Genomic DNA, 22,500 nt, shown 5'->3' with positions numbered 1-22,500 from the left:
CAAAACAGAGGTCAAAGAGCCTCTAATGCTAAAAGTAAGGAGCCTCAAAATAGAGGTCAAAGACCCTCTATTGCTAAAAGTAAGGAGCCTCAAAATAGAGGTCAAAGAACCTCTAATACTGAAAGTAAGGAGCCTGAAAACAGAGGTCAAAGACCCTCTAATGCTAAACGTAAGAAGCCTCATAACAGAGATCAAAGAACCTCTAATGCTCAAAGTAAGGAGCCTCAAAATAGAGGTCAAAGAACCTCTAATGCTAAGAGTAAGGAGCCTCAAAATAGAGGTCAAAGACCCTCTAATGCTAAAAGTAGGGAACCTCAAAATAGAGGTCAAACAGTCTCTAATGCTAAAAGTAAGGAGCCTCAAAATAGAGATCAAAGAGACTCTAATGCTAAACGTAAGAAGCCTCAAAATAGATGTCAAAGACCCTCTAATGATAAAAAGTATGGAGCCTCAAAATAGAGGTCAAAGAGCCTCTAATGCTAAAAGTAAGGAGCCTCAAAATAGAGGTCAAAGAGCCTCTAATGCTAAGAGTAAGGAGCCTCAAAATAGAGGTGAAAGAACCTCTAATGCTAAGAGTAAGGAGCCTCAAAATAGAGGTCAAAGACCCTCTAATGCTAAAAGTAAGGAGCCTCAAAATAGAGGTCAAAGAGCCTCTAATGCTCAAAGTAATGAGCCTCAAAATAGAGGTCAAAGACACTCTAATGCTATAAGTATGGAGCCTCAAATTAGAGGTCAAAGAGCCTCTAATGCTAAAAGTAAGGAGCCTCAAAATATAGGTCAAAGAGCCTCCAATGCTAAAAGAAAGGATCTTCAAAATAGAGGTCAAAGAACCTCTAATGCAGGAGATACTGCACCTCAAAATCGAGATCAAAGAGCCTCTAATACAAAAAGTAAGGAACCTCAAAATAGAGGTGAAAGAATCTCTAATGCTAAACATAAGAAGCCTCAAAATAGAGGTAAAAAACCCTCTAATGATAAAAGTAAGGAGCCACATGATAGAGGTCAAAGAGACTCTAATGCTAGAAGTGAGCAGCCTCAAAATAGAGGTCAAAGAGCCTCTAATGCTCAAAGTAAGGAGCCTCAAAATAGAGGTGAAAGAATCTCTAATGCTAAACATAAGAAGCCTCAAAATAGAGGTCAAAGACCCTCTAATGCTAAAAGTAAGGAGCCTCATAATACAGGTCAAAGAAACTCTAATGCTAAAAGTAAGGAGCCTCAAAATAGAGGTCTAATACCCTCTAATGCTAAACGTAAAGGTCCAGTCACACATGCATGTTTAGGCCAGCCGTATTATCACGTATCAAAAAGTGCACGTATAACGTCAATACAACTCAGTTCGCTGGTTCGTGCAACGCAGTAATTGAGGAAACGTCCCAGCAACCTAGGACGTACCTTGCCGTATGAACGGTACCTCGTGGATACCTGGCGGTACGGCGAGGGCCACGTATATTGTGGGCAGCTCACAATATACGTGGGTCGTCACGTATCCGTGATTGTACTTGACTATACGTTGAGCGCACGGGAGGCCAACCTAGGGGCAACCGGAACATACGTGAACATACGTAATGTATAACGTCAGTGCTAAGGAAGCCCAACGCCATCTTCACGTATTGTGGCTGTTTCCCCGCCAAACACGCCAACCCACGCCACCGCCAGGTAGCGTTAAGGCAGCGGCGCGGCAACGTGGCTTCAGTGTGACAGAGAGAGCCGTACCCTGTGGATGTACCACCACTGTGTTGCGTGTTTATACCGTGGATGTACTACACCTCACCCTTCAGAGCCACCACTGTGTTGCGTGTTTATACCGTGGTTGTACTACACCTCACCCTTCAGAGCCACCACTCTGTATAGTGCATTGTGTTGCGTGTTTATTATTCAACATGGTAAAGGGAAGTAAAGGGTCCAAGGGCTTGAAGAGGCCCATTGTCACCTCTACCCCTGCCCATGACCTCCCCAGTGATTTTGAGGACAATCCCTCTTCGCCTGTCGGTGCCGAGGACGACGAAGGCCCCCCTCCTCCTTCAGGCAGAGCTTCATCACCCTCTGTTGAGCTGCTCCTTAATGATTCGGCCGTTGCTGTGTTTGAGAGGAGGGATAGGAGCCCGCAGGAGAATTCGTCCAACTCCCAGGCGAGGGCCCTGCTCCTGCTCTTCAAAAGAAACAGAAAAGGAGGAAGAAGAACCCCTCAGTGATCCTGACTGATGCCCAGGAGAGGGCCCTGGCCCAGTGGCTCGAGGTGGAGGGCGAGTTTATTTACAACAGGGGCAAGACGGCCTACAAGGACAAGGCCAAAATCGCCAGGGCCTGGGAGGAACAAGGGGCCAAGTTGGAACCCCCAGTCTCAGGGACCGACCTCCGGACCTGGTTCAGCTCCCTCAGGAGCCGCTATGGGCGGCTCACAAACACCGTCAGCGGCCAAGCAACGGGCTCCAAGAGGCACACGGACCGAGAGAGATGGATCCTTGAGCTGTTCCCCTTCCTCAAGGCGCACATAGTACGCCAACACAAAACGGCCACACTAGGTCTACCAACGGTGAGTCAATTTTTTAACTTAAAATGTGTTTGTTAATAATTTCATAATAAACTATATAAAAATGTACCAAGTCAACATAGTAATTTATACAATGTAGTAAAATTAAAAAAAATTTAACCTACAATATGTTTGTTAATTTAAACTATATAAAAACGTACCAAGTCAACATACTAATTTATACACTTTAGTGAAATAAAAAAAAATTAACCTAAAATATGTTTGTTAATCTAAACTATATATGCATATTTGACCGTGCATTTTAATTGATTGCCAATCCATTCCAGGACGACGACACTCCTGCCACCAGAATCACCGCAGCCACAACAACCACAACAACCGCGACGACTACAGGGGTAGGGGTTTCTCATGGCGACCCGGACACACCCTCGCCGGCCAGCGAGGACGAGGAGGTAGTGGTGGTGCCTGCAATCAAGGTTCCAAGAAAACCCCGAACCAGGAAGCACCCCCCAATGAAGCCAGGAGCGGCAATTGACTCGGTGAGTTGTGTTTTAATTTTGTTTAAAAGGAAGGCAGGTATAGTAGTAATAAAGTTCTAAATTTTGTATGAAATAAAAACCCAAAAGAAATCTGTACAAAGGTATTCACTACGTAAAGTTTCAACTAATTAAAAAAAACATGTTTTTATGGTTACTATTGACTAGTAATACAACTGCATCTAATTACATTCATTAAATCAACTAATTTTAGAATTTTAGAATCTATTCGATTGGGTAATTTTCTTCCTAGGTAATCGATGTGGCCAAACACTTCCTGTCGGAGTTCAAGGAGCTGAGTGGGGACAGGGATACAGAGGCGGCGAGGCACTTTTTGGAATCGTTGCTCCCCATGCTACTGAAGGTTGGGCCAAGCCTGATGCCCATCTTCAGGATGGAGATCACCGCCTGCCTCAGAAAATATGAGCAGGCGACCAAACAAGGTGCTGAAATGGCCTCACATGACCTAAAGTACCACATAATTAACTCTGAGTACTGCCCTGCCCCCTCTCCGCCCAAGGCCCAGCCCCAACAGCAACAGCAACAACTACTAATGTTGGAGCCACAACAGCTGCAGCAGTTGCAACAGCTGCAACAACAGCTGCAACAGCCACAACAGCAACAGCCACAACTAGTGCCATAGCTCCCTGCCACATTCCCTGCCACATTCCCTTCCATTCGGCAGCAGGGCCAACCAGCGGTGACATCGGTTACCCCCCAGCAGCTGCAATTGTTGCAGCAACCGTATCTCCTCAGGAGCCCTTCTACAAGCAGCATTGGGGTTCCTGCAAACAACACCACCGACCTCAATATGTCCCTGTTGATGGACATGCAGCTGCCGGGCCAAGCCTCCACAGCCTATACTCCAGCAAAGGCTCCTCCGCAACAAAGTACTACAACACTGCATACGCCGACCTCTTCAGCGGACTTTTAGCTTTTATTATAATATGAAAAGAATAAATAAATGTTTATTTTGAGTTTACTCCATTTTTCCTTCAGCTTATAAAATTTATGTAATAAAACAAAATGTACACAATAATTTGAAAGGAATAAATGAATGTTTATTTTGAGTTTACTGCATTTTTCCTTCAGCTTATAAAATTTATGTAATAAAACAAAATGTACACAATAATTTGAAAGGAATAAATAAATGTTTATTTTGAGTTTACTCCATTTTTCCTTCTCCTATTAACAGTTATTAGGCAATAAGAAATAAATATAAAATATAAAGAAATAAATATAAAATAAATATATTATAAATAAATAATATAAAATAATATAACATAATTATAAACAAACTAATATAAGAAAAAGAAACACATGTTTGGTTTTTTTGTTTTATTGGGTATTTACAGTACATAGTGTGGTACAATGTATTATTATATCATATTGTTTTGCCAGGCAACAGCTCCTAGGGGTGACGTCACATACTTCTTCAGATAGTTCCTCTGGGCAATTGCAATGGCAGCATTGGCACGGCCATGAATAGATGGTAATGGGGTGCCAACAGGTGGGTCGTTTCTCCAGTCTCCATCTACCATGTTGTGTGTGTTGGGATCCTCCGCATCGCTCAGGCTGCTGGCCGAAAGTACTCTATTGCGCAACATGTTGTGCAACACACACGCTCCCATCACTACAGCTTCAACATTATCGGGTCGGAGGCATATGGGTGTGTGGAAGACCCGGAACCTATTGGCCATGATCCCAAAGGCATTCTCAATTGTTCGACGTGCCCTGCTCAGCCTGTAGTTGTAGATCCTTTCATCAACCGTCAGCGACCGAAGTGGGTATGGTTTCATCATATAGTGTCGAAGGGCAAAGGCATCGTCTCCAACGAAGAAGTAGTCGCACTTCTTGCCATCAGTATCGCCTGGTAGAGGTCCTGCAGGGGGGATGTGGGCCTTAGAGTGCTCAACCAGCTCTTTCAGCTGTGTGTGGGCGAACACCCCTGCATCTGACTCGGACCCTATGGCACCCACGTCGACGTAGAGGAATCTGTATTGGCTGTCGCAGATGCCCACCAGGAGTATTGAGTAGAACTTCTTGTAGTTATAGTAGTAAGACCCTCCTCCAGGTGGATTCTTGATGCGGATGTGTTTCCCGTCAATGGCACCTATGCAGTTGGGAAACTTCCACTTGTCCCAAAAGCCCGATGCAACCTGGAGCCATTCCGCCTGTGTCTGTGGTGTTCGGAGCTCTTCACTTCCATACTCGGCGACAATTGCACGGCAGGTTTCTGGCACAATGCCGCTGATGGTGTTGTGGGGAACTCTGAAGCTGTACTGCAGAGTCATGTAGCTGTCCCCTGTTGCTAGGAACCGTAGTGTGATGGCAACACGCAGGCCAGGTTCGAGGGGGTCTCTCCACGACGTTGTTTGCTTCTTGATGTGCGGCGTAACGCGTTCAACAATCTCATCAAACAGGGCTTTGCTTGTCCTGGTGTAATTCTTGAACAGTTCAGGAGCTTCGTTGGCCAATTCCTCCATCAGGTTGTTGTAGTGACCCTGTTCCATCCGACGTTGCAAATAGGGCTCCACCCATACCCTCCGTCGTTTTCGGCGACGTTTCTGTGCTTCTTGTTGTTCTTCACAGTAGTCGACGACTGCTTTGGTCACCTTGAGTACCACATACAGTTTCAGGGCTTTTTTGAGTTTAGCATTGCCCCTATGCCGGCCCCTCAGCAAAGCTAATGAATCTCTCATGGTGTCGTCCATAGTGCTGCTCTGGTGAAGGTTGGATGGTGAATGACTGTCAGGTACCGCCCAGCACCCTTTTTATACCTGGGAGTATAGAGGAGGCATGCCTGGCACCAACCTCGCGCTGATATACCTCTGACGAAAGTCTGACGTAGCTCTGACGTTGCTCTGACGTAGCTCTTATGTAGCTCTGACGTAGCTCTGACGTAGCTCTGACGGCACTTGACGTACCACCTACGTCACCATACCTAGTAAAGACGTTATGCTTGCGTGACCCTTCACGTACTACCTGGAAGTATGTCCATACAGTAGGTCCACATAACGTATGCACAACGTAAGTACAACGCACAACGGCTGCCACTCACGCACTACGTCACACTAACGCAGTACTAACGTCATACTGACGTGCGTAGGTGCAACGTAGGTGCAACGTTGTGCGGCACAATTCAATACCTGTGTGGGCGTGGTTAAAACGCACGTTTGGCCGCGTATGGGCATACGGGAGGACATACCGGGTGAGAACATGCATGTGTGACTGGACCTTAAGAAGCCTCAAAATAGAGGTCAATGAGCCTCTAATGCTAAAAGTGAGGAACATCAAAACAGAGGTCAAAGACCATCTAATGCTAAATGCAAGGAGCCTCAAAATAGAGGTCAAAGACCCTCTAATGCTAAAATGAATCTCAAAATAGAGGTCAAAGAGCCTCTAATGCTAAAAGTAAGGAGCCTCAAAATAGAGGTCAAAGACCCTCTAATGCTAAAAGTAAGGAGCCTCATAATAGAGGTAAAAAAGACACTAATGCTAGAAGTGAGCAGCCTCAAAATAGAGGTCAAAGAGTCTCTAATGCTAAAAGTAAGGAGCCTCAAAATAGAGGTCAAATACCCTCTAATGCTAAACGTAAGGAGCCTCAAAATAGAGGTCAAAGACCCTCTAATGCTAAAAGTAAGGAACATCAAAACAGAGGTCAAAGACCATCTAATGCTCAATGCAAGGAGCCTCATAACAGAGATCAAAGAACCTCTAATGCTCAAAATAAGGAGCCTCAAAATAGAGGTCAAAGAACCTCTAATGCCCAAAGTAAGGAGCCTCAAAATAGAGGTCAAGGACCCTCTAATGCTAAAAGAAGGGAACCTCAAAATAGAGGTCAAACACCCTCTAATGCTAAAATGAGTCTCAAAATAGAGGTCAAAGAGTCTCTAATGCTAAAAGTAAGGACCCTTAAAATAAGAGGTCAAAGAGCCTCTAATACTAAAAGTAAGGAGCCTCAAAATAGAGGTCAAAGAGACTCTAATGCTAAAAGTGAGCGGTCTCAAAATAGAGGTCAAAGAGCCTTTAATGCTCAAAGTAAGGAGCCTCAAACTAGAAGTCAAAGACCTACTAATGCTAAACTAAGCAGCCTCAAAATAGAGGTCAAAGAGCCTCTAATGCTAAAAGCAATGAGCCTCAAAATAGAGGTCAAAGACCCTCTAATGCTAAAAGTAAGGAGCCTCAATACAGAGGTCAAAGAGACTCTAATGCTAAAAGTAAGGAGCATCAAAATAGAGGTCAAACACCCTCTAATGCTAAAAGTAAGGAGCCTCAAAATAAAGGTCAAAGACCCTCTAATGCTAAAGGTAAGGAGTCTCAAAATAGAGGTCAAAGACCCTCTAATGCTCAAAGTAAGGTGCCTCAAAATAGAGGTCAAACAGACTCTAATGCTGAAAGTGAGCAGTCTCAAAATAGAGGTTAAAGAGCCTCTAACGCTAAAAGTAATGAGCCTAAAAATAGAGGTCAAAGACCCTCTAATGCTAAACGTAAGGAGCCTCAAAATAGAGGTCAAAGAGCCTCTAATGCTAAACGTAAGGAGCCTCAAAATGGAGATCAAAGACCCTCTAATGCTAAAAGTAAGGAGCCTCAATATAGAGGTCAAAGACCCTCTAATGCTAAAAGTAAGGACCCTCAAAACAGAGGTCAAAGAGCCTTTAATGCTAAACATATGGCGCCTCAAAATAGAGGTCAAAGACCCTCTAATACTCAAAGTAAGGAGCCTCAAAATAGAGGTCAAACAGCCTCTAATGCTAAAAGTAATGAGCTACAAAATAGAGGTCAAAGACTCTCTAATGCTAAAAGTAAGGAGCCTCAAATAGAGGTCAAAGAGACTCTAATGCTAAAAGTGAGCAGTCTCAAAATAGGGGTCAAAGAGCCTCTAATGCTAAACGTAAGGAGCCTCAAAATAGAAGTAAAAAACCTTCTAATGTTTAAAGTAGGGAGCCTCAAAATAGAGGTCAAAGAGCCTCTAATGCTAAAAGTAAGGAGCCTCAAAGTGGAGGTCAAAGACCCTCTAATGCTAAAAGTAAGGAGCCTCAAAATAGAGGTCAAAGAGCCTCTAATGCTTGAGGTAAAGCACTTCAAATTAGAGATAAAAAAACATATAATGCTAAGATTATAGTACCTCGAAATCGAGGTCATAGAGCCCTTAATACTAAAGGTATGGCACCTCAAAATAGAGCTTAAATATCCTCTAATGTTGGAAGTATGGCACCTCAAAATAAAAAGTCAGAGAGCCTCTAATGCTAGATGTAAGGTACCTCAAAATAGAGGCCAAATAGTCTGGCCTATTTTTTGTATATTCACCCTATGCATTGGTTTCCTGCGCGCCAGCGCTTTTCTGTGCCTTCACCAAAAACTGTGCTTCAGCAGAAACTGAGCACCAGCAGCATCATGTGCACCAACGCTCCAGTACTCTCCTTCGCACTCGCGCGAGAGGCAAAAGGAATGAATACTTTTTGACAGGCTAAAATTGCCCCGTTCCCCTCCCCGCAAACGCATGACAGCATGCCCGCCGGGCAAAAAGGGAAGAGGCTTCAGAGAAGGGTTTAAGATCCCGAAGATTCCATCTTCCAAGGCAAATCAAATGATTCCCCTGAAGATAGGAAAGATGAATACTGTGAAGAACTGCAGAGTATAATAGGTGAGAACCTAGAGAGATATGAAAATTGTGATTAATGACCTCAATGCTAGAGTTAGAATGAATAATCAAGGGATAGAAAATGTGATGGGTGTTGAGGTTCTTGGCGAAGTTGCAAATGAAAATGGGGCACATTTTATAAGTTATTGTTAAACAAACAATCTTGTAACTGGAGGTACTCTTTTCCAGCAGAAGGAGATCCACAAATATACAAGGACTTCACCATGTGGTAATTACAAATATCAAATAGATCACATAGCCATTGATAAAGAGAGAAGGAGGACTGGGAAATGTAACAAGCTATAGAGGTGCAGTTATTGGTAGTGATCACCAGCTCCCATTGCCACACAAATATTAAAACTGAAAGAACCCAACAGAAATGTAGATAGAATACCTAAATTTGATACAACTAAGCTTCTAGAGGATGAGCACAGAAATCTTTGTAACAGAATGTAGGAATCGATTTACAGTCTTAAGAGACTTTAAGAGACGAAGTTTTGGGACATGCAGTTACAAGGAGAAAACCATAGATATCAAATGATACTTGGGATACTATAAAAAGAAGACAAAGACAGAAATTGATTTCTTAAAGTTTTCGAGGAAGTAATGAAAATTACAAGGCAGAGCATGCCAAGTATTTCAGTATTGATAGTGAGGTCAAAAGAAATATCAGGAATGATTGGAGAGAATATTTAGACAGGAAAGCAGATGAGGCTGACAAAGCTATGAATTCAGGGAGTGGCTATGTTGTAGAAATTGCTCTTGGAATTATCAATGAAATCTCTACGGGGAAAAAAGAAGCATATACACATCAAAAAGAAAGATGGATCTGTTATAACAAAAGAACATGAAGAAAGGTAACGTTGGATTGAACACTTTAGTGAGGTCATGAATAGGAAATACGAAGGGAATAATTTGGTTGATATACCTGAAACTGATGAAGACCTTGATGTGCCCATGAATGAATTAGTTGTGTTTGAAGTCGAAGCTATTTACAAAAAAGATGGAAATCCCCTGGATACAAAGGAATAACTGCTGAGATGATATTGCCTGAAAATGAAGTGACTCCCAGATTACCTACAAGATTATTTTGTAGAATGTGGCGTGAAGAGGCAAAGCCTTATGTATGGGAGCTAGGAGTGCTGGTGAAAATGACAGAAAAAGATCTAACTGATTGCAATCATTACAGAGGCATCACACTTACGTCAGCTGTCATGAAAATATATAGACTAGAGAGAAAAATTGATGAAAAGTTGAGAGATGAACAAGCAGGATTTAGAAATGGTAGAAGTTGTACTGACCAAATTTTCATTTAAGACATGTGGTACAGCAATATGTAGAATATAGAATTCCTCTCAACTATGTAAATTTAATTGTCTGTTCATAAGCATGGCAAATGCAAAGTTAATGTTAGTGGCTTCTTATAAAACGAATTTCCAGTGAAAAGTGGAGTACTCTTAGGGAATGTGTTGTTACCTATGTTGTTTATCCTCCTCATAGATTTTGTAATGAATAGATCGGTTGGGAATGGTGAAGAAGGATTGGACTGGATTGGTAACAGAAAATTAGGAGACCTAGAGTATGCTGATGACGCTGTCCTAATTAGCAGAACACCACAGGGCTTGGAAAGCTTGCTTACCAGAATGCATGAAAAATCACATGAGGTTGGGCTCGAGATGAATAGAAGAAAGACAGATGATGAGAACAGAATATGCAATGGAAGATGAAATATCTTTGGAAGGATAAAGGATTAATGAGGTAGAATTATTTAAATATTTAGGAACTATGATATCCAATATAGGAGCTTTAGAATTTGAGTTTAATGAAAGATTGAAAAAAAGCAAATCAGAGGATGGCTAGGTTAAGTCAAATTTGGAAATCAGGTCGCCTAAAATTACATATAATAATCAGGCTATATATCAGTTTAGTGAGATCGGTGTTACTGTATGGTCGTGAATCTTGGTATATTAATGAAACTCATTTTGTAGATTTGAGAACAAAGCCCTCAGAAGAATATTGAGTGTTAAATGACAGGACAGGATTAGAAATGAAACTAAGAGAGAATACTCAAGCGCCACATGTGGATGAGATCATGGTGAGGGGTACATGGAGATGGTTTGGGGATGCTCTTTGTTCTCCGTAAGAGACATTAGTTCACCAAACTTTAAACTGGCCTCCACAAGGCACTAGAAGAGTTGGAAGACTCAGGACTATAAAGCATGAAGTAGGATATTGTGATGGAGAAGTATTGAATTAAAAGCTGAAGATAAGAGACGACTAGCGAAATCTAATTGAGGCCCCTTTGCGTCAATAGGCGTGGGAGGAGATGATGATGATGATATGTGGACAGTGGCTTCAAGCATCTAGCTCAAAGCGAGTCACTTCGCATCCTTCTTCCTCTAAAAACCCTTTTGTTGCTCTACCAATGCAAAATAATGGACGATCCTTAATATCTTCCAAAATAATTTGAATTTCTTTTTTATTTCTTTTATTTTAGGTATAAATAAATCCTTAACATTCACTATCGGGACTATCCTAGCAGTTCAATTATCACTATTTATTACCTTGGTCAATTTAGATTTTTTTTTATTTACGTTAGTGTTTGCAGACATTTTTTCTTAAAGAATCAAGAGATATTTGGTTGCTTTGTATTTCCATGACTTGTAATGTTTCTATCTCTCTTTCTTTGTGTTTTTCCTTTTATTTTTCTTCATTTCATCTTTTTTTCTTAAATCTTCGATTGTATCCTTTTCTTTTGTAGGTAAAAGTATCTATTTGAAGGCTCGTTCATAGTATGAGGTAACAATGATAAGAATAAAATGGATAGGTACAACTTAGGACGAATGTTGTTTATGGGATCAGCTTTGGCCCTCCTTGATGCATCTATCATGCTATTCACTCAATGTTGCTCCATTTAACACCATATCAAAAAGGCAACATGACAGTTATCAACATGGAAATTAGCAGGAACAGTGAAAATATATTCTATTTCAATTCCTGAAATTTTCATTTGGATATATGAATTATTATGGGAACAATGTATATAGTAGAGTTTTTTTTAGATATTTCTAGCATTTGGGTTGACACCCCTCTCGAGGATGTTACCATGTTTTGGTCAATCTTTTTGAAGGTTTCACCCCCCTGAGTGTCAACAGCTTTAAGAGTGTCCCCAGTATTAAATAACTTTTTGAAAAACATATCATAACCATCGAGCTAGAAAGAAACTTTTTTTTTCCAATGTAACTCTCAGGGTGTCACTCACTTTTAGGGTGTCACCTTGGGCAGACACCCCTTTTACTGCACCCCTTATGTCTTATTTTGAATTTTTATGATTACATATATGCATATTTATACATAAAAGTATATTTGTGTGCTCGAATACAAAGTTTGATTTACATATTCATATAGTAAGACAAAATTGGACAGTTTTCAAAACCACGGTCAGGCAAAATTGGACACGCAAACTTCTCACTTTTTTCTTGGCGAAGCAAAATTGGACAATCTTGGATTACGGACACAAAATTTATGTAAGTCTATAATTTTTTTCTAGCATATTTCTATTGATAGGGAGCACAAATTGTTATAGTTTGCCCAACTGAGCGTTGGAGCTTAACGGAGATACAGACGTGTCCAAAATTGCCTCACTGTCCAAAATTGCCTCGCCTCTGAGATATTTTCTTTATTACTGTAATACGAGAATTTCTAATTCTTTGATGATTATGAAACAAGCCATTTTTATAGATGAGACCTCCCTCTCTTGAAAATATGTTTGCTATTTGGTCATAAATTATTAATAGAGATTTTGTACAAAGGTTACTAAAAAGGTGTCCAAAATTGCCTCACCCTACTATACTTCTAAAGCCTTTGATTCCAGCTGACGAGAATAAAGTCCTCCCAAACCTGTAAAATCTAGCAAAATAGAATACAGTGCTTCTAAAGTCTTTGATTCCAGCTAATGAAAATGAAGTCATCCAAAACCCATTAAATCCAGTCAAACAGAATACAGTCTTTCAAAACCCTTTGATTCCAGCCAATGAGAATAAAGTCGTCCCAAACCCTTTAAATCCAGCCAATCACAATAGAGTACTTCCAAACCCGTTGATTCCAGCTATGAGAATAAAGTCATCCCAAACCTGTTGAATCAGAGCCAATCAGGATACAGTGCTTCTAAAACCGTTAATTCCATATAATGAGAATACAGTCCTCCCAAACCCGTTAAATACAGCAAATCAGAATACAGAGCTTCCAAACCGGTTGAATTCAGCTAATGAGAATAAAGTCCACCGAAACCCGTTAAATCCAGCCAATCAGAATACAGAGATTCTAAAACCAATTATTCCACCAAATAAGAATAATGTCCTCCCAAACACATTAAATCTATCCATTAAGAATACAGTGCATTGAACCATTGATTCCAGCTAATGATAATAAAGTTATCCCAAACCCGTTAAATCCATCCAATCGGAATGCAGTACTTCCAAACCCGTTGATTCCAGCTAATGAGAATAAAGTTCTCCCAAACCCGTTGAATCCAGCCAATCAGAATACAGTACTTCTAAAACCGTTGATTCCAGCTAATGAGAATAAAGTCTTCCCAAACCCGTTGAATAAAGCGAATTAAAATACAGTACTTCTAAAACCGTTGATTCCAGCTAATGAGAGAACAGTCCTCCCAATCATAATAGAGTGCTTCTAAAACTGTTGATTCCAGATAATGAGAATAAAGTCCTCCAAAACCCGTTAAATCGAGCCAAACAAAATACAGTGCTTCCGAAACTGTTAATACCAGTTAATGAGAAAAGTCCTCCCAAACTCGTTAAATCAAGCCAATCAGAATACAGTGCTTCTAAAACCATTAATTCCAGATAATGAGAATAAAGTCCTCCAAAACTCGTTGATTCGAGCCAATTAAAATACAGTGCTTCCAAAACTGTTGATTCCAGCTAATGAGAATAAAGTCCTCCCAAACACATTAAGTCGAGCCAAACAGAATACAGTGTTTCTAAAACTGTTGATTCCATCTAATGACAATGAAGTCATCCCAAACCCGTTAAATCCAGCCAATCAGAATACAGTTCTGCTAGAACCGTTGATTCCAACTAATGCGAATAAAGTCCTCCCAAAGCCGTTGAATGCAGCCAATCAGAATAAAAAGCTTCCAAATTCGTTGATTCCAGCTAATGAGAATGAAGTCCTCGCAAACCCGTTAAGTCCAACCAATCAGAGTAAAGTGCTTCCAAACCCGTTGATTCCAGCTAATAAGAATAAAGTCCTCCCAAACCCGTTTAATCCAGCCAATTAAAATACAGAGCTTCTGAAAACGTTGATTCCAGCTAATGAAATTAAGTCCCCCCCCCCCCAAATCTGTTGAATCCAGCCAATCAGAATACAATGCTTCTAAAACCATAGATTCCAGCTAATGAAAATACAGTCCTCCCAAACTCGTTATATCCAGCCAATCAAAATACAGTTCTTCTAAAACCGTAGATTCCAGCTAATGAGAATGAAGTCCTCCCAAACCCATAAAATCCAGCCAATCAGAATACAGTCCTTCTAAATCCGGTCAATCCAGCTAATGAGAATAAAATCTTTCCAAACGCGTTGAATGCAGCCAATCATATTACAGTGCTTCTAAAACCGTTAATCCCAGCTAATTAGAATACAGTCCTCCCAAACTCGTTAAATCTAGCCAATCAAAATACAGTGCTTTTAAACCAGTTGATTCCAGCTATGAGAATTAAGTCATCCCAAATCTGTTGAATCTAGCAAATCGGAATACAGTGCTTCTAAAACCGTTGATTCCAGCTAATGAAAATACAGCCTTCCCAAACCCGTCAAATCCTGCCAATCAGAATACAGTGCTTCTAAAACCATTCATTCCAGCTAATGAGAATAGTCCTCCCAAACGCGTTAAATCCATCCAATCCGACTACAATGCTTCAAAAACCTTTGATTCCAGCTAATGAGAATGAAGTCCTCTCAAACCCGTGAAATCCAGCCAATCAAAATACAGTCCTTCCAAACCCGTTCATTCCAGCTATGAGAATAAACTCATCGAAATCTATTGAATCCAGCCAATCAAAATACAGTGCGTCTAAAATCGTTGATTCCAGCTAATGAAAATACAGTCCTCCCAAACCCGTTAAATCTAGCCAACCAGAATACAAGTGCTTCTAAAACCGTTGATTCCAAACAATGAGAATAAAGTCCTTACACACTCGTTAAATTCATCCAATCAGAATACATTGCTTCTAAAACCATTGATTCCAGCTAATGAGAATAAAGTCCTCCCAAACCTGTTGAATCCAGGCAATCAGAATACAGTGCTTCTGAAACCGTTGATTCCAGCTAATGAGAACAAAGTCCTCCCAAACCCGTTAAATCTATCCATTCAGAATAGAGAGCTTAAAATCTGTTGATTCCAGCTAATGAGAATGAAGTCCTCCCAAGCCCTTTAAACCAATAAGAATACAGTGCTTCAAAAACTGGTAATTCAAGCTAATGAGAATAAAGTTCTTTCACACCCGTTAAATTCAGCCAAAAATAATACAGTGCTCCTAAAATCGTTGAATCCAGCTAATGACAATAAAGTCTTCCCGAACTCGATGAATCCAGCCAATCAAAATACAGTCTTTTAAAACCACTGATTCCCGCTAATGATGATAAAGTCCTCCCAAACCCAATAAATCCAGCCAATCAGAATATAGTGCTTCTAAAACTGTTGATTTCAGCTAATGAGAATAAAGTCTTCCCAAACCAGTTAATCCAGCTAACTAGAATACAGTGCTTCTAAAACCGTTATATATTTCCAGCTAATGAGAATAAAGTCCTTCCAAACCTATTGAATCTGGCCAATTAAAATACAGTGCTTCTGAAACCGTTAATTCCAGCTAATGAGAATAAAGTCCTACCAAACCCGTTGAATCGAGCCAATTAAAATACAGTGCTTCTAAAACTGTTGATTCCAGCTAATGAAAATGAAGTCCTCCCAAACCGTTTAAATCAAGCCAATCACAATACAGTGCTTCTAAAACCGTTGATTCCAGCTAATGAGAATAAAGTCATCCAAACCCATTTAATCCAGCCAAACACAGTGCTTCTAAAACCATTGATTCCAGATAATGAGTATACAGTCCTCCCAAACCTCTTAAATCCAGCGAATCAGAATACAGTGCTTCTTAAACCGTTGATTCCAGCTAAGGAAAATAAAATCCTTCCAAACCCGTTGAATACAGCCAATCAGAATACAGTGCTTCTAAAACCGTTGATTTCAGCTAATGAGAATAAAATCCTTCCAAACACGTTAAATCCCGCCAATCAGAATACAGTGCTTCTAAAACCGTTGATTCCAGCTAATGAGAATAAAATCCTTCCAAACACGTTGAATCAAGCCAATCAGAATACAGTGCTTCTAAAACCGTTGATTCCACCTAATGAGAATAAAGTCCTTCCGAACCCGTTGAATACAGCCAATCAGAATACAGTGCTTCAAAAACCGTTGATTCCACCTAATGAGAATAAAGTCCTCCCAAACCCGTTAAATCCAACCAATCAGAATACAGTGCTTCCAAACCCGTTGATTTCAGCTATTGAGAATAAAGTCCTTCCAAACCCGTTGAATACAGCCAATCAGAATACAGTGTTTCTAAAACCGTTGATTCCAGCTAATGAGAATAAAATCCTTCCAAACCCGTTGAATACAGCCAATCAGAATACAGTGCTTCTAAAACTGTCGATTCCAGCTAATGAGAATAAAATCCTTCCAAACCCGTTAAATCCAGCTAATCAGAATACAGTGCTTCTAAAACCGTTGATTCCAGCTAATGAGAATAAAATCCTTCCAAACCCGTTAAATCCAGCTAATCAGAATACAGTGCTTCTAAAACCGTCGATTCCAGCTAATGAGAATAAAATCCTTCGAAACCCGTTAAATCCAGCTAATCAGAATACAGCACTTCTAAAACCGTTGATTTCTGCTAATGTGAATAAAATCCTTCCAAACACGTTAAATCCCGCCAATCAGAATACAGTGCTTCTAAAACCGTTGATTCCAGCTAATGAGAATAAAATCCTTCCAAACCCGTTGAATACAGCCAATCAGAATACAGTGCTTCTAAAACCGTTGATTTCAGCTAATGAGAATAAAATCCTTCCAAACACGTTAAATCCAGCCAATCAGAATACAGTGCTTCTAAAACCGTTGATTCCAGCTAATGAGAATAAAATCCTTCCAAACCTGTTGAATACAGCCAATCAAAATACTGTGCTTCGAAAACCGTTGATTCCAGCTAATGAGAATAAAATCTTTACAACCCCGTTGAATACAGCCATTCAGAATACAGTGCTTCTAAAACCGTTGATTCCAAACCCGTTAAATCCAGCCAATCAGAATACAGTGCTTCCCAACCCGATGATTCTAGCTATGAGAATAAAGGCCTCCCAAACCCGCTGAATCCAGCCAATCAGAATACAGTGGTTCTAAAACCGTTGATTCCAACTAATTTAATTCTTATGCTGTCTGGAGACATTGAGCAGAATCTGGGACCAGTACGTCCTAGATTTCGTCAATGTCGTCTTCTGTATTGTAATATTCGTGGTCTTCATGCAAATATTCAAGACCTTACAGTTGCGTCCAGACAGTATGATATTCTTTTGTGATCAGAAACTCTGGTTTCTAATATGAGGCACTCATCTGAGCTCCTTATAACTGGTTTTAAGAATCCAATAATGTTGAAACGTGATGCCATCCCTAGGGCCAGGGGAATGGCTGTGTATATTAGGACTGAGTACCCTGCTTCTCATAAGTCCTGCTATCAATGTGGATGTCATGAGATTCAGGTAATAAAAATTTGTGGCCGGCATAACAACTTTTATTTGTGTTCGATCTATCGGAATCCAGACATGGATGATTCTATCTTCGATTGTCTTCTTACCAATATGGCTGAGATACAAGAAGATGATAGAAAGGCTTCCTTTGTCTTTGTTGGTGATTTTAATGCTCACCATAGGGAGTGGTTAAGTTCTATCTCCCCTACCGATCCCATGGCTTAAGAGCTTTAGACTTTGCCTCTGAATCAGGCTGTGAGCAAATAATAAATGAAGCTACCCACAGATCTGGTAATTGCTTGGACCTCGTATACACTGACTCCCCTGGCGTTATAACTTATAAGGTTGGTTCTCCAGTCGGAACATCTGATCATGTCTTGATTTCATTAGTAGTGAAGATTGAGCAGCCTATCCCTGATATATCATACTCTTATAAAATTTATATGAAATCCCAAGCAGACTGGAATGGGATTTTGCATGATCTTTTGTGATTGAATAGGTCACAATTATATAGTAGTGTAGATCCTGTTGTCCTTTTGAATGAGAATATAGTCAACATAATTGATAGGCGTATCCCTTCTCGTGTGCTAAGGTACCAAGAGAAGGACAAACCGTGGTTCAATGATGATTGTACAGGTGCTTATTTGGAGAAGCAGGAGGCCTATCATCTTTGGAAGGGTAACAGATCAGATTTGACCTGGAATAACTATACTCAGCTTCGAGCTTTTGCTCAGAGAGTTTATGCTTCAACTGAAAAAGAGTACAATTTAACCATAAAAGAAACCCTTTCTAGTACAACTCCGGAACATAAATGGTGGTCTACCCTTAAATCTGCATTCTTTGGTGTAGATGCAACAGTTCCTCCTTTACTTGAACCAGACGGCTCAGTCACTCACTGTCCAAAGGAAAAGGCAACCCTTTTGGCAGATGATTTTGACAGTAGAGAGAGTAATGAAAAACTTGAACTTCCTCATTCATATTTTCCTGAGGCTAAACTAACTAGTTTAGCTTTTCGATCTCGTGAAATTAAAGCTCTGTTGACGGACTTTGATGCTTATGGAGGAATAGACCCACGTGCTATTTTTCCATTGTTTTTTACAAAGACAGCAGATTTCTTAGCTCAAAAGTTATCTGTTTTTCAGCGCAAGTTAGCAAGAAGAGGAGCTTTTAGCACTTGTTGGAGGATTGGTAATGTTACTCCTCTATGTAAATGTGTTTGTGGTAGCTCAAGTCCCACTGATTACCGCCCAATTTCCATATCTCCCATATTATCTAAAGTTTTTGAGCGTCTTCTGGCAAAACGTCTTAATAGGTTTGCTGAAGGTAATCATCTATTCCCTATTTTGCAATTTGGTTTTCGTAAAGGCCTTGGAGCATGTGATGCCCTTCTTACAATCTCCAATGCTGTACAGAAATCCCTTGATTGTGGTCAGGAAGTTCGTACGATTGGCCTTGATTTTAGTGCTGCCTTTGACCGTGTTAATCATGAGGCCCTTGCTTTCAAACTGAAACAGTTGGGAGTGGGTGGGTCGTTCCTTAGCATTATTATTGATTTTTTAAGTAATAGATCTCAAAGAGTTGTTGTTGATGGGCACCATAGTGAATATAGGAATGTGATATCCAGTGTTCCACAGGGTAGTATTCTTAGCCCATTACTTTTCATACTATATACACATGAAATGTGGTTTGGTCTAGAAAAGAAGCTTGTTGCATATGCTGATGATGCTACTCTTTTTGCATCAATTCTATCCCCTGAATGTAGATCTGGGGTTGGTGACTCCCTCAATGGAGATTTAGCTAAAATTAGTGCATGGTGCAAATTATGGGGTATGAAGTTGAATCCTAACAAAACTCACAGTATGATTGTAAGTAGGACAAGGACGGTGGCTCCTCAACATCCGGATCTCAGTATTGATAATGTTTCTTTAAATTTGTATGACTTTTAAAATTTTAGGTGTGATTCTTGACAGAAAATTTACTTTTGAGAAACACATTAGGTCTGTGTCTTCTTCAATTGCACAAAAAATTGGCTTATTGAGAAAGTCTTTTAAGATTTTCGGTGATCAATCTATTCTGAAGAAATGTTTTAATTCTTTCATTCTACTTGTTTTGAGTATTGTTCTCCTGTCTGGTCTTCAGCTGCTGATTCTCATCTTAATTTGTTGGACAGAAACTTACGGTCTATAAAATTTCCTATTCGTGATCTAGATATTAATCTTTGGCACCGTCGTTCAATTAGTTCATTCATGTTGCATAAGATTTTTCATAACTCTGACCATCCTTTACATTCAGATCTCCCTGGATAATTCTATCTTGTTCGTAATACTAGGCAGGCAGTTAATTCTAATAGCCAGGCCTTCTCCATCATGAGGCTCAATACTACACAGTATTCTAGAAGTTTTTTTCTTGCTGTTACCAAGTTGTGGAAAGATCTTCCTAATCGGGTAGTTGAATTAGTAGAACTTCAAAAGTTCAAAGTTGGAGCAAATGTTTTTATGTTGACCAGGCTGACATGAGTGTTTTTATAGTTTATATATGACATATCTGTTTTTGACGTTGTTAATAGTTTATATAGGACATATCTGTTTTGACGTTGTTACTGTTTTTAGAATGATTTATTGTTAACTTGTTCTCATCATTTACTTATTTCCTTATTTCCTTTCCTTACTGGGCTATTTTCCCTATTGGAGCCCTTGGGCATAAATTATAGCATCTTGCTTTTCCAATTATGGTTGTAGCTTGGCTAGTAATAATAATAATAATAATAATAATAATAATAATAATAAAAATAATAAAATCCTTCCAAACCCGTTGAATACAGCCAATTAGAATACAGTGCTTCTAAAACCGTTGATTCCAGCTAATGATAACACAGTACTCCCAAACTCGTTAAATCCAGCCAATCAGAATACAGTATTCCCAAAACTGTTTAGTCCCTTCCATCAGAATACAGTGCTTCTTCAGCTGTTGATTCCAGTCAATCCGAATACAATATTACCAAACCCGTTGATTCCAGCCAATCTGAATACAGAGCTTCTAAAACCGTTGATTCCAGCAAATTGGAATGCAGATTTTCCATAAATATTTATTCACGTCCATCAGAAAACTGTTCTTCAACTTTTGATTCCAGTCAATCAGAATACAGTGCTTCAAAACCGTTTATTCCAAACTGTGGCATAATTGGTAACGTCTCTGCCTGGTGTTTGCCAGTCGGGGGTTCGAGTCCCGCTCAGACTCGTCAGTGCCATTCGTATCTGCAACCTTGTGAGCTAAGGTTGGGGGGTTTGGGGGAGCCTATAGGTCTATCTGCTGAGTCAACAGCAGCCATTGCCTGGCCCTCCCTGGTCCTAGCTTGGGTGGAGGGGAGGCTTGGGCGCTGATCATATGATATATGGTCAGTCTCTAGGGCATTGTCCTGATTGCTAGGGAAATGTCACTGTCCCTTGCCTCTCCCATTCATAAGCGACCTTTAAAACCTTTAAAAAAAATCAGAATACAGCGTTTCCTATACTGTTGATTCCAGCCGCTCGGAATACAGTCTTTCCAACACCGATGATTCCTGCAAATTTGAATACAGTGCTTTCAAATCTGTCGATCCCAGGTGATAAGTATGTAATGCTTCCAAAACTAAATGTAAAACACATTATTACCATCGAACGTTTAAACGAGGATATCGCATTCAAAGATTTCTCTTCAGTTTCTCATCAAGACGTTTGGTTGCTCCCTGCATCATGATAATCCAAATCTTTCTCCAGTGTCATCATCCAAATCCAAAAGAGAATTCCTTGAAATTTGTGGGATTATTTCCAACTCGTAAAGTGAGAAATCAGATATATGGAATGAGAGAGAGAGAGAGAGAGAGAGAGAGAGAGAGAGAGAGAGAGAGAGAGAGAGAGAGAGAGAGAGAGAGAGAGAGAGAGAGAGAGCATGAAGGGGCGGAACTCCGGCAAATCGAGATTATTCTGTAAAAGTGCTATGATCATAATCTTATAATTCAAAAATGTCTTTTTATGGTAAACCCAGCTTTAAGTAATATCATCGTCAACATTCTCTCTGCGATGCTTTCACTGGGTTCGAAGGAGACTTCACCGAATTTTCAGACTGAAATGCACGTAAAAGCTTCAAATTTAGTGTATTTTATCAGTTGGAATACTTATATTTCTTTAGTCCAATAATGTCCCAATGCAAAATTCAACATAAAGATTTCTCACTCCATAATAAATGAGATTAATAGTTTATTTACCTTCCTTTTAATGCACTTTATGGACACGTCAGTCGTAAGGGGAAGTACAGTATATATGTCCCTGTCAGCCAAAGTGCGCGCAATTCTATACAATTGATCCAATCATCATCTTATACTGTGTATGGTGTGCTGATCCCATGGAAATAATGATCACAGGGCATCACACGCCCCCCCCCCCAAAAAAAAAAAAAAAAAACTTATATACAAGACGTTTTCATGACATTCTCTCACCGGATATTATCATCATCATCTCCTTCTAAGCCTATTGAAACAGGGCCTCAGAGGGATTCATTGGCTAAATTCATCAAAGGTTTGCCAGTTCCTTGTTAGGGGCAGTGCCTCTCTAACGAAAGCATAAATATATAAACACACATACATATATATATATATATATATATATATATATATATATATATATATATATATATATATATATATCCTAAAATATACATATAATATATAATATATATACACACATATGATGCGTATATGAATATGTATGCATACACATACATATATTCTGTATATATATAATCAATGTAACTACTAATATTAATGCTGTGCAATTCCCCGGAAAACAGAATAAAAAAATGTATATATACATATATATATGAATAAAGATCAAAATTTATTAGAGCAGTTATGAAATGCTAGTGAAGTGGTTTAATACCTAGGAAGAAAAAAAGACTTCGAGCCGTATTATAGTCGTCAAGGTTAGTCAACTTTCGTGTGGGACAGGTCGGGTAGAAAGGGGTATGGC

The 22,500-nt window shown here is 39.8% G+C and overlaps 1 long non-coding RNA gene and 1 pseudogene across 1 annotated transcript in view; one reads left to right on the top strand and one right to left on the bottom strand.

The window, feature by feature from the left end:
• The window catches only part of LOC137644120 (uncharacterized), a 645,283-nt gene that overhangs the window by 21,583 nt on the left and 601,200 nt on the right, over nt 1-22,500 (bottom strand). The gene's annotated exons all lie outside the window — the stretch shown is intronic.
• Nucleotides 2,172-3,961, top strand: LOC137644113 (mediator of RNA polymerase II transcription subunit 15-like; annotated as a pseudogene).

This window comes from Palaemon carinicauda, chromosome 1, assembly GCF_036898095.1.
Source record: "Palaemon carinicauda isolate YSFRI2023 chromosome 1, ASM3689809v2, whole genome shotgun sequence".
In the NCBI taxonomy this organism is placed as follows: domain Eukaryota; kingdom Metazoa; phylum Arthropoda; class Malacostraca; order Decapoda; family Palaemonidae; genus Palaemon; species Palaemon carinicauda.
The sequence above is the reverse complement of the archived record's forward strand: the minus strand, read 5'-3'. Positions and strand labels throughout refer to the sequence as shown.